Here is a 10000-nt window from a genome sequence, read left to right on the forward strand (position 1 = left end):
AATGGCCGAGTGTTGTGCACCTGTGTGCTGCCTGGACACACACACACACACACACACACACACACACACACACACACACACACACACACACACACTACTTATCTGTTTATTAATTTCTTTATTCAGTGTTCCATAATAGTATTGATAAAGATAACTCCTCCTCCTCCTCCTCCTCTTCTTCCTCCTTTTCTCGCCTTCTTTCTAGCTCTCCTTTTCCTCGTCTTTTTGTTCTTCTTCCTCCTCCTCTTCATCTTTCTCTTCCTCCTCCTTTTCTCGCCTTCCTTCTAGCTCTCCTTTTCCTCGTCTTTTTGTTCTTCTTCCTCCTCCTCTTCATCTTCCTCTTCCTCCTCCTTTTCTCGCCTTCCTTCTAGCTCTCCTTTTTCTCTTCGTTCTCTTATTCCTCCTCCTCCTCCTCCTCCTCCTCTTCTTCCTACTACATCCCTATCAGCCTTACATCTGTAGTATGTGAACTGATGAAAACAGTAAATTGCAACAATGTAGTGAACTATCTACATATAAATGATTTAATCAATGACTCACAGCATGGCTTCCGAAACAGACGTTCTTGTCTAACTAATCTTCTTGATTTCTTTAATGATATTTTCACCATTTACGACGAAACAAAGGCAGTAGATTTAGTGTATCTAGATTTTCAAGAAGCTTTTGACAAAGTTCCGGCTACTAGCTAAATTGAAGTCATATGGTATAAATGGAAAACTTCTCAATTGGCTGTCTCAGACTGGCTGTCTGAGAGAAAGCAGCGCGTTGTTTTAAATGGTACATTTTCAAACTGGCGAGAAGTTTTAAGTGGTGTACCACAGGGATCTGTGCTCGGCCCTGTTCTTTTCCTTATTTACGTTAATGATATCGATGAGGACCTCACCTGTAAAGTATCTAAGTTCGCTGATGATACAAAAAATAATGAATAAAGTAGTCACGTCAGAGGATAAGCAGCACTGAACTGTGGTTCAGTGCTGCTTTCTTTTGTTTGTTACTTATCCTGCCATAGTTGGCTGTCGAGCCTTGAGGGAGGTTGTCAAGGTAGTCAGTCAATGAGGGACTGGCCTGGCGGCGTGGCGGGGGCGTTCAGCGCGCCGCGCTTCAACACGAAGGTCAAGACGTCCTTGCCTGCGTTCTCCATCAGGAAGATGAGCTTCGCGCGACGGACGCAAACTTTCGGAGCGGCGGCCATGGTGGAGGGCTTGGGACACAGTTCTTCTCGCCAGCAGCCTGCAAAGAAATTTCCTAAGTGAGGAGCAGGGCAGGAGAGACGTGGTTTGCAAGGCTCAGTGCGGGAGGGAGGGAGTTGAGCCTTGAAGTGGCCGGCCTGAGCACCGGGATGTGGGGACAAGACAAAGAGGTGGATGGGAGTAAGAGACACTATGGCACACGGCATGGCACGTGTGTTGTGTCCAAACCATTTGACAAGACAACACGAGGCAAGACTTGACTGTGTGTGTGTGTGTGTGTGTGTGTGTGTGTGTGTGTGTGTGTGTGTGTGTGTGTGTGTGTGCAAGTAAGTAAGTAATTAAGTAAGTAATCAAGTAAGCAAACCTGTATAAAGTATTTCAAGGTGTACATATAATACACAGTCACGTGAGCCGAGGCTCTCTGACGGTGTATTGTACAGTAGAGCAGAGGGCAGGAGTGCAAACAAATTATAATGTACAACAACATAATGAATTGTATTGTACAGCGGCAGTACCGCGCCGCTACAGAGAAGATAAACACTAATACAAGTGTCTCACACTAACTTAATAATAATAAAATAATGATGATAATAACAATAACAACAAGAGTAGTGATAACAATAATACTAATAACTACACCAACAACAACAGCAACAACAACAACAACAACAACAACAGCAACAATAATAATAATAATAATAATACCAATAAGAATATTATTAGTAATAAATAATAGTAACTAGCATTAAAAAACATAATTAATAACTAATACTGGTAACTAGGGCAACAACAACAATAAATACCAACAACAACAACAACAACATCATCATCAACATAATAATAATAATAATAATAATAATAATAATAATAAAAGTAATAATGATAACAGCAACAAATGCGATGACTGCAATAAGTAGCATCAAAATCACAGCTTTTGTTGATGAAGTGGTTACTTTTTAACCTGTTGTTTGTTTGAACATTTTATCAGTTGTAAGAAGAACTTTGTCTATCAAGAGGCAAACTGTTCACAACAATTTTGGTCCAACTTGTCACACTGTTTGTGAATAATATTGTTGTCAGTATCGCACAAATAAGGTTAACGTTGTTACTTCTCGTGTGAGAAACATTTTCTGCCAATTTGAATATTGCATTATGTCCAAGATTTTGATGTATTAATAACAATGTGAAGTACTTATGAATGAAGGGAAGCCTGCAAATACTGAAGGCTGAGGAAGCTTTGGATGCAGACTCTTTACGGAAAATGTACAGCGAAGAATTTTATTTTGCCGTCTTGTTGCTTTTGTTAAAAAGACGGCCATGTAGATGCCCATGTAGGAAGGCAGTGCATGAGATGTGGGCAGCGTGAAGTACACTGCGTGTCACCCACTGCTTCACTTGTTACATTACCCACAATTCTTTTTGAAATGCCAGCTGTTTGAGAGACATTTAAACATATGTGTGTGTGTGTGTGTGTGTGTGTGTGTGTGTGTGTGTGTGTTTGTGTGTGTGTGTGTGTGTGTGTGTGTGTGTGTGTGTGTGTGTGTGTGTGTGTGTGTGTGTGTGTGTGTGTGTGTGTGTGTGTGTGTGTGTTTGTGCGTGCGTGCGTGCGTGCGTGCGTGCGTGGACCGTATGCATTTTTGGCAATGATTTCTTTGGCGGAAAAGATGCCCACCAGTACACAGTGGAGTGGTCTCCCCTCGTTTCACAGGACGTGGACTCCAGCTTGAAAAGACTCCTCGATAAAGTTCATGACATGTTCAGTATTTGCCTCCCTATTAAGTATATAGATGTTTCACACAAAAGGCTCCAAAACCCACACATTTCTCAAACAGTAATCAACTCGACAAGACCCAAAAATCAGTTGAACAGAGAGCTTCCTAAACCATAAGCTCCGCCCTCTGTTCCGGTGAGGATATAGACAGGCGGACAGATGTGGATGCAGACAGACAGAGACAGATAGGTAGACAGGTAGATAGACAGATTGTGTCCAGTTTTTGTGGTATATAGTCTTGCCTCGTTAGTGCCTCATTTTCTACTTTCTGAGTGTGTGCAGTAGAAAACACAGTGAAAACAATTACAAGGAAAGAAAAGAGTAAGTGTACTCACCTCAAGAGTGCAGGTGTGTACACTCCGGGAGACGGGAGGAAGGAAGGCGCGAGGCGGGAGGTGCCTATGGGGAGAGACACACTGTGCTTCATGCTCTTACATTTATACTCCACAAGCACAAGTCTGTATCTGTGTACATCTATCTATCTGTATCTATCTGTATAAACAGAGACAGAGAGAGAGAGAGAGAGAGAGAGAGAGAGAGAGAGAGAGAGAGAGAGAGAGAGAGTCATCCAAAAATGTACTCACTGTTTGACTCGCTATAATTTTTTTTTTTTTTTTTCAGAAACAGTTGGCCAAAATAATAATGGCAGAAGTAAGACTAAGCTTTGAAGAAAGAACATGTCATAAAGTGTTACTGGAGGCACGAAAATGTCAAAAGTGCAAAGACAATTCAGAAGACACTTTGACAGGGATCCACCAAGGTGACGCGCCATTGCTCGCATCACAGCTAAGTTTGTACCAGATGGAACTGTTCACGACCTTCATTAGCATGCCTGTGTGGTAGTAGTAGTAGTAGTAGTGGTAGTGGTAGAGGTAGTATTCATGATTTCTCACTACTACTACTACTACTACTACAACTACTACTACTACTACTACTACTACTACTACTACTACTACTACTGTTGCTACTACTACTATGTGAATATTAATATTAATGCCTTAAGAATTGTTGCAAAAACAGTTGCAGTAGTAGCATTTATATTTGTAATAGTAGTAGTAATAGTAGTAATAATAGTAGTAGTAGTAATTGTTGTTATATTGTTATTATGATTGCTATCAATAATATCACACACACACAATAGTAGTAGTAGTAGCAGTAATAGTAGTAGTAAGAGTAGAAGCAATAGTAATTTTAATAATTTAGTATAATTTAATTATTTAATTAATTTTATTTATTTATTTATTTATTTTATTTTATTTATTTTATTTATTTTTTTGGTGGATGTGAGTGTGTTCGTTGGTTGAACAAGTCCCTGTATATTAAATAGACTTTTGTGTGTCGCTCAAGTACCGAACGGCCTGGAAACACTGAGCCAAAGGGATGCCGCTCAGCCTGCAGCCAGTGTGGCGGCGTATCTTGTGTGGTGCGCGTGTGTATCGCATTGTGTTCCTCCTCATAGACTTAGTGGTGGTCAAGATAACCAGGATTGGCCAAGCCCTCCCTGAAGTGTGCTACCAGTAGTGTACCAGGTGTGTTGAGTAGCCGCCAGGTGTACAGCCACACGTGTGTTGTGTACAAGTGCATGTTGTGTACAGAAAGATCTCCCCCCTGTTTTATAAGACCCATAATGCCGCTGGCCGGGAAACTACACTTGCCACCATCTCAGACAGGACGCCATCTTGTTGTGTAAGTCAGAGACGCCTCCTATCCCCCCAATCTCTCCCTCCCCACCACCCGCCAGCCACTCCTTCCCACTTCCGCCAGCAGCAGCTACTGGCCGCCCACCAGCCAGCAGCCCCTTCACGGCCACTACCTGCCAGCACGCCTTCCTGCCCTTACCCCCTCCCACTCCTTCCTCCCCTCCCTTCAACCCACTCCTTCCTAACCGCCATTCGCCACCCACTCCTGCCAGGCCCCTACCAGCAACCCACTCCTTCCAGCTCCCCGCCTGCCATCCTCCCGTTCCCGCCCCCCACCCACCATCCACTCCTTCTGGTCCCCACCCGCCTCACGCTCCTTTCCCCTTTCCGCCGCCCACACAGGAGCTGCTCTCCTCGCTCCCTCCCCCACTCATGACGTCACGGACGGCGGTGACAGTGACTGGTTGGTGTGAACCGCACCTCACACTCGCTCTACCTAAATGCTACTACTACTACTACTACTACTACAATTACCAGTGCCACTACAATTACTTCTGTTACTACTGCTGCTACTACTACTAATACTACTAATACTAATACTCGTTCTACTTCTACTTCTACTACTAATACTAATATTAGTTCTACTACTACTACTACTACTACTACTACTACTACTACTATTTCGATAACTGTTACTACTACTACTTCTACTAGTACTACTACGACTATTATTATTATTGTTACGACTACTCTTACTACTATTTTGACTATACTACTACTACTACTACTACTACTACTACTACTACTACTTCCTTGCAAGCCTCCCTGTCCGCTTTACCGTCATTCCTTGATTCATATTTTTTAGTATTTTTATTTTTATTTATTATTATTATTATTATTATTATTATTATTATTATTATTATTATTATTATTTTTATTTTTATTATCATTACTATTATTAGTGTGTGTGTGTGTGTGTGTGTGTGTGTGTGTGTGTGTGTGTGTGTAGGATTACAGATAAAAATACTATTCATGGATACCGTAATTTATTCACAGAAATAAATAAAAAATCTTACAGTGCACTCCCCCCCCTCTCTCTCTCTCTCTCTCTCTCTCTCTCTCTCTCTCTCTCTCTCCCTCTCTCTCTCTCTCTCTCTCTTGTGAGTCAGTCAGCTGTTTTCAAGGTCGCTGGGCCTCGCTGCCCTCATGCCTGGCTTGTATGATGCCACGTTGCATTTTACAGGAGTACTTTTAATCACCGCAGTAATGTTGTCGTGCAATGCTTGTCAGTAAATTACGTGCTTTTTAATGCCACTTGTCTTGTTATAACACACACACACACACACACACAGTTGTTTGCCTGCTCTCTCTCTCTCTCTCTCTCTCTCTCTCTCTCTCTCTCTCTCTCTCTCTCTCTCTCTCTCTCTCTCTCTCCACCCGTGTATCCTCCTCCTAATAGTAGTAAATCTATTATTATTATTATTATTATTATTATTAGTAGTAGTAGTAGTAGTAGGAGGAGGAGGAGGAGGAGGAGCAGCAGCAGCACCAGTAGCAGTATCAGAAATAGTAGTAACTGTGGTAGAAATAGTAGTAGTAGTAGTAGCAGTAGTAATAGTAGTAGTAATAGTAGTTGTTGTCGTCACCTCCTCCTCCTCCTCTACCTGCCCCTTGCTTCCTGTCATCTCCCTCTCCGCCACGCTCGCAGCAACGTCACGCCACCCGCTAAGGCTGCTTGCCGTCACCCACTGTTGTCTGTTTCCCTCCTTCAAAATTGTGTGTGTGTGGCTGCCAACATGAGTGTGCATTGTCACCAACACCATCACTGTTACTTACCGCAACACTCTTTCCTCTTTCACTACAAAGGAAAAACAAACTCACACAAAGGACACTCTTTTCTGCCGCCATGGCCTGCTACTACTACTACTAATACTGCTACTACTAATACTATTACGATTATTACTGCTACTTCTACTACTACTACGATTATCACTGCTACTACTACTACTAATACTATTACGAGTATTACTGCTACTTCTACTACTACTACGATTATAACTGCTACTACTACTACTAATACTATTACGAGTATTGCTGCTACTTCTACTACGATTATCACTGCTACTACTACTATTACTGCTATAACTACTACTACTACTACTACTACTACTACTACTACTACTACTACTAACTACTACTACTACTACGATTATGACTACTACTAATACTAGTAGTACTTCAACTTTTTTTTTTTTTTTTTTTTTTTTTTTTTTTTTTTTTTTTTTTCAACTGCTGTTACTGTTAATACTACTGCGACTACTACTACTACTACAACTACTACTACGATTGTGACTGCTACTACTACTACTACTACTAATACTAGTACTACTACTACTACTGCTGCTACTACTGTTAATACTACTGCGACTACTGCTACTACTACTACTACTATTTCTACTGCTACTACTACTAGCACCACCACCACCACCACCACCACCACCACCACCACCACCACTACCACCACCACCACTACCACCACCACCACCACCACCACCACCACCACCATTACTGCTACTACTTCTATTACTACTACTCATAATAATAATAATAATAATAATAATAATAATAATAATAATAATAATACGAGTACTTCTACTACTGCTACTACTGTCAATACTACTGCGACTATTGGAACTACTTCTGCTATTACTACTACTATTACTACTACTACCACTACTACTACTGCTGCTGCTACTAGTACTGCTACTACTAGCACCACTACCATTACTGCTACTACTACTACTACTACTACTACTTTTTATGAAGGAAGGACGCTGGCCAAGGGCAACAAAAGTCGAATAAAAAAAAATGCCCATTGAAATGGCAGTCCCATAAAAGGGTCCAAAGTGGTAGCCAAAAATTGAAGGATAAGTGTCTTGAATCGTCCTTCTTGAAGGAATTCAAGTCATAGGAAGGTGGAAATACAGAAGCAGGCAGGGAGTTCCAGAGTTTACCAGAGAAAGGGATGAATGATTGAGAATACTGGTTAACTCTTGCGTTAGAGAGGTGGACAGAATAGGGGTGAGAAAAAGAAGAAAGTCTTGTGCAGCGAGGCCGCGGGAGGAGAGGAGGCATGCAGTTAGCAAGATCAGAAGAGCAGTTAGCATGAAAATAGCGGTAGAAGACAGCTAGAGATGCAACATTGCAGCGGTGAGAGAGAGGCTGAAGACAGTCAGTTAGAGGAGAGGAGTTGATGATTCGAAAAGCTTTTGATTCCACCCTGTCTAGAAGAGACTAGTACTACTACCACCACCATTACTACAGCTGCTACTACTACTACTACTACTACTACTACTACTACTACTACTACTACTACCACCGTTGCTACTACTACTACTACTACTGCTACTACTACTACTAATACCACCACTAGAACTATCACTACTACCACCATTACTACTACTACTACTGCTATTATCACCACCATTGCTACTACTACTACTACTACTACTACTACTACTACTACTACTACTACTACTACTACTACTACTACCACCTCCATTACCACTTCTGGTACTACTACTACTACAACCACCACTACTACTACTACTACTACTACTACTACTACTACTACATCTGCTACTACTACTCGTACCACCACCACTACTACCACTACCACTACTATCCCTAGCAGCAGTGCCTGTATAATAGTCATCAGGTGTCACGGTGTGATGAGAGGAAGCCTTAAAAAGGAAAAAACAAGTGTCTGTGTGGCAGCTTCGGCCTGACACACTGAGGCAGAGTCAGACACGTGCACAGTGTGAATACAGTGTGTGTAAGGCAACGCCAATAAACACTTCCTTGCCTCTTCACACACACACACACACACACACACACACACACACACACACACACACACACACACACACACACACACACACACACATATTGTCATAAAATATATTTTTATAGAAATATTTTTTGTTCATGGATTTACTGGAAGAGTATTGCGATGAGAACGTGTAGGAGAACCAGATGTCCACACACGCAGAGAGAGAGAGAGAGAGAGAGAGAGAGAGAGAGAGAGAGAGAGAGAGAGAGAGAGAATGCAAACCATCACTAATATAGTATTTAGGTTAATTCAGTATTTCTTTAGTTAACGTTCAAATACCACATTATCTGTAATTCATTGATTTGCAAGATGGCCGCCACTCACTCCTTATCGAGCACCAATATTGTGAGTAGCGACAAGTGGGAGATGGGACGCCATTTTGTTCCCAGGCAAACGCCGCGCGCCCCCTCGCTGCCAGCCGTGCCTGCTCTCATGTCTCTCTCTCGTGTTGAAGACACCTATTGTACAGTAAATACTGGCCCATACTTTCTCTCTCTCTCTCTCTCTCTCTCTCTCTCTCTCTCTCTCTCTCTCTCTCTCACACACAAACGTAAATGAGAAAGAGAGAGTGGGGAAGCAGAAAGAAGTGAGAGCGGAGGAGGAGTAAGACGAGAAGGATAAGGAAAAGGAGGAGGAAGAGGAGAAAGAGGAGGAGAAGGAAAAAGGGGAGGAGGAGGAGTAGGACGAGGAGAAGGAAAAGGAGGAAGAGGAGGAGGAGGAGGAGGAGGAAGAGGAAGAAGAAGAGGAAGAGTAAGACGAGGAGAAAGAAAAGGAGGAAGAGAAGTAGGACGAGGAGAAGGAAAAGGAAGATAAAGAGGAGGAGAAAGATGAGTATGAAGAGAGGCAAAGAAGGAAGAGGAGGAAGAGGAGGAGTAGAGGAAAAAAAATAGTAGGAAGAAGAGAGAGAGAGAGAGAGAGAGAGAGAGAGAGAGAGAGAGAGAGAGAGAGGAAAGTTGATAGATTCATGGTTCCTCTGGTCTCTCTCTCTCTCTCTCTCTCTCTCTCTCTCTCTCTCTCTCTCTCTCTCTCTCTCTCTCTCTCTCTCTCTGTTATTGCTTTAGCACTACTACTACTACTACTACTACTACTACTACTACTACTACTACTACTACTACTATTACTGTTACTACTACTACTACTACTACTATTATCGAATAAATAGATTAATGCATAATACATGCAATAGTAACAATCAAAACAAACAAAAGGGCCAATTGACATGAATAAATAAATAAATAAATAAATAAACAATAAAACACAAAGAGAACAGACAGCCGCCATCACCATCATCACCACCACAAGCACCACCACCATCACGACCCAAGCACCAATACCTGTCTCACTGCTCACCTTAATATACTCGTAAGTATTTTCTCCCCCACACACACAACCAACTTGCCTGAAACCAATATTCTCAATCACTAAACACAACCACCACCACCACCACCACCACTGCCCTCGTTCGGAAGTATGTGTGTGTTCGGCTTCTTGACTTTGGCTTCGTCTT

At 42.1% G+C, this 10000-nt stretch overlaps 2 long non-coding RNA genes across 4 annotated transcripts in view; one reads left to right on the plus strand and one right to left on the minus strand.

Moving 5' to 3' along the window:
- LOC135098025 (uncharacterized) overlaps positions 1-10000 on the plus strand; it is a 79221-nt gene that overhangs the window by 38435 nt on the left and 30786 nt on the right. For 2 of the 3 annotated variants that reach the window (XR_010266464.1, XR_010266466.1), the window contains one exon: positions 3583-3751. This is a non-coding gene — a long non-coding RNA (uncharacterized LOC135098025). Of the gene's footprint in view, positions 1-1144; positions 1251-3582; positions 3752-10000 lie in introns of those variants that run through there. The other variant, XR_010266465.1, reaches the window with a different exon arrangement.
- The window catches only part of LOC135098026 (uncharacterized), a 10142-nt gene continuing 1233 nt past the window's right edge, over positions 1092-10000 (minus strand). The window contains exons 2-3 of the long non-coding RNA XR_010266467.1: positions 3297-3360; positions 1092-1230 (exon numbers count right to left, since the gene is read on the minus strand). This is a non-coding gene — a long non-coding RNA (uncharacterized LOC135098026). The remainder of the gene's footprint in view (positions 1231-3296; positions 3361-10000) is intronic.

This window comes from Scylla paramamosain, unplaced genomic scaffold (genome assembly GCF_035594125.1).
Source record: "Scylla paramamosain isolate STU-SP2022 unplaced genomic scaffold, ASM3559412v1 Contig41, whole genome shotgun sequence".
NCBI classification, from domain to species: domain Eukaryota; kingdom Metazoa; phylum Arthropoda; class Malacostraca; order Decapoda; family Portunidae; genus Scylla; species Scylla paramamosain.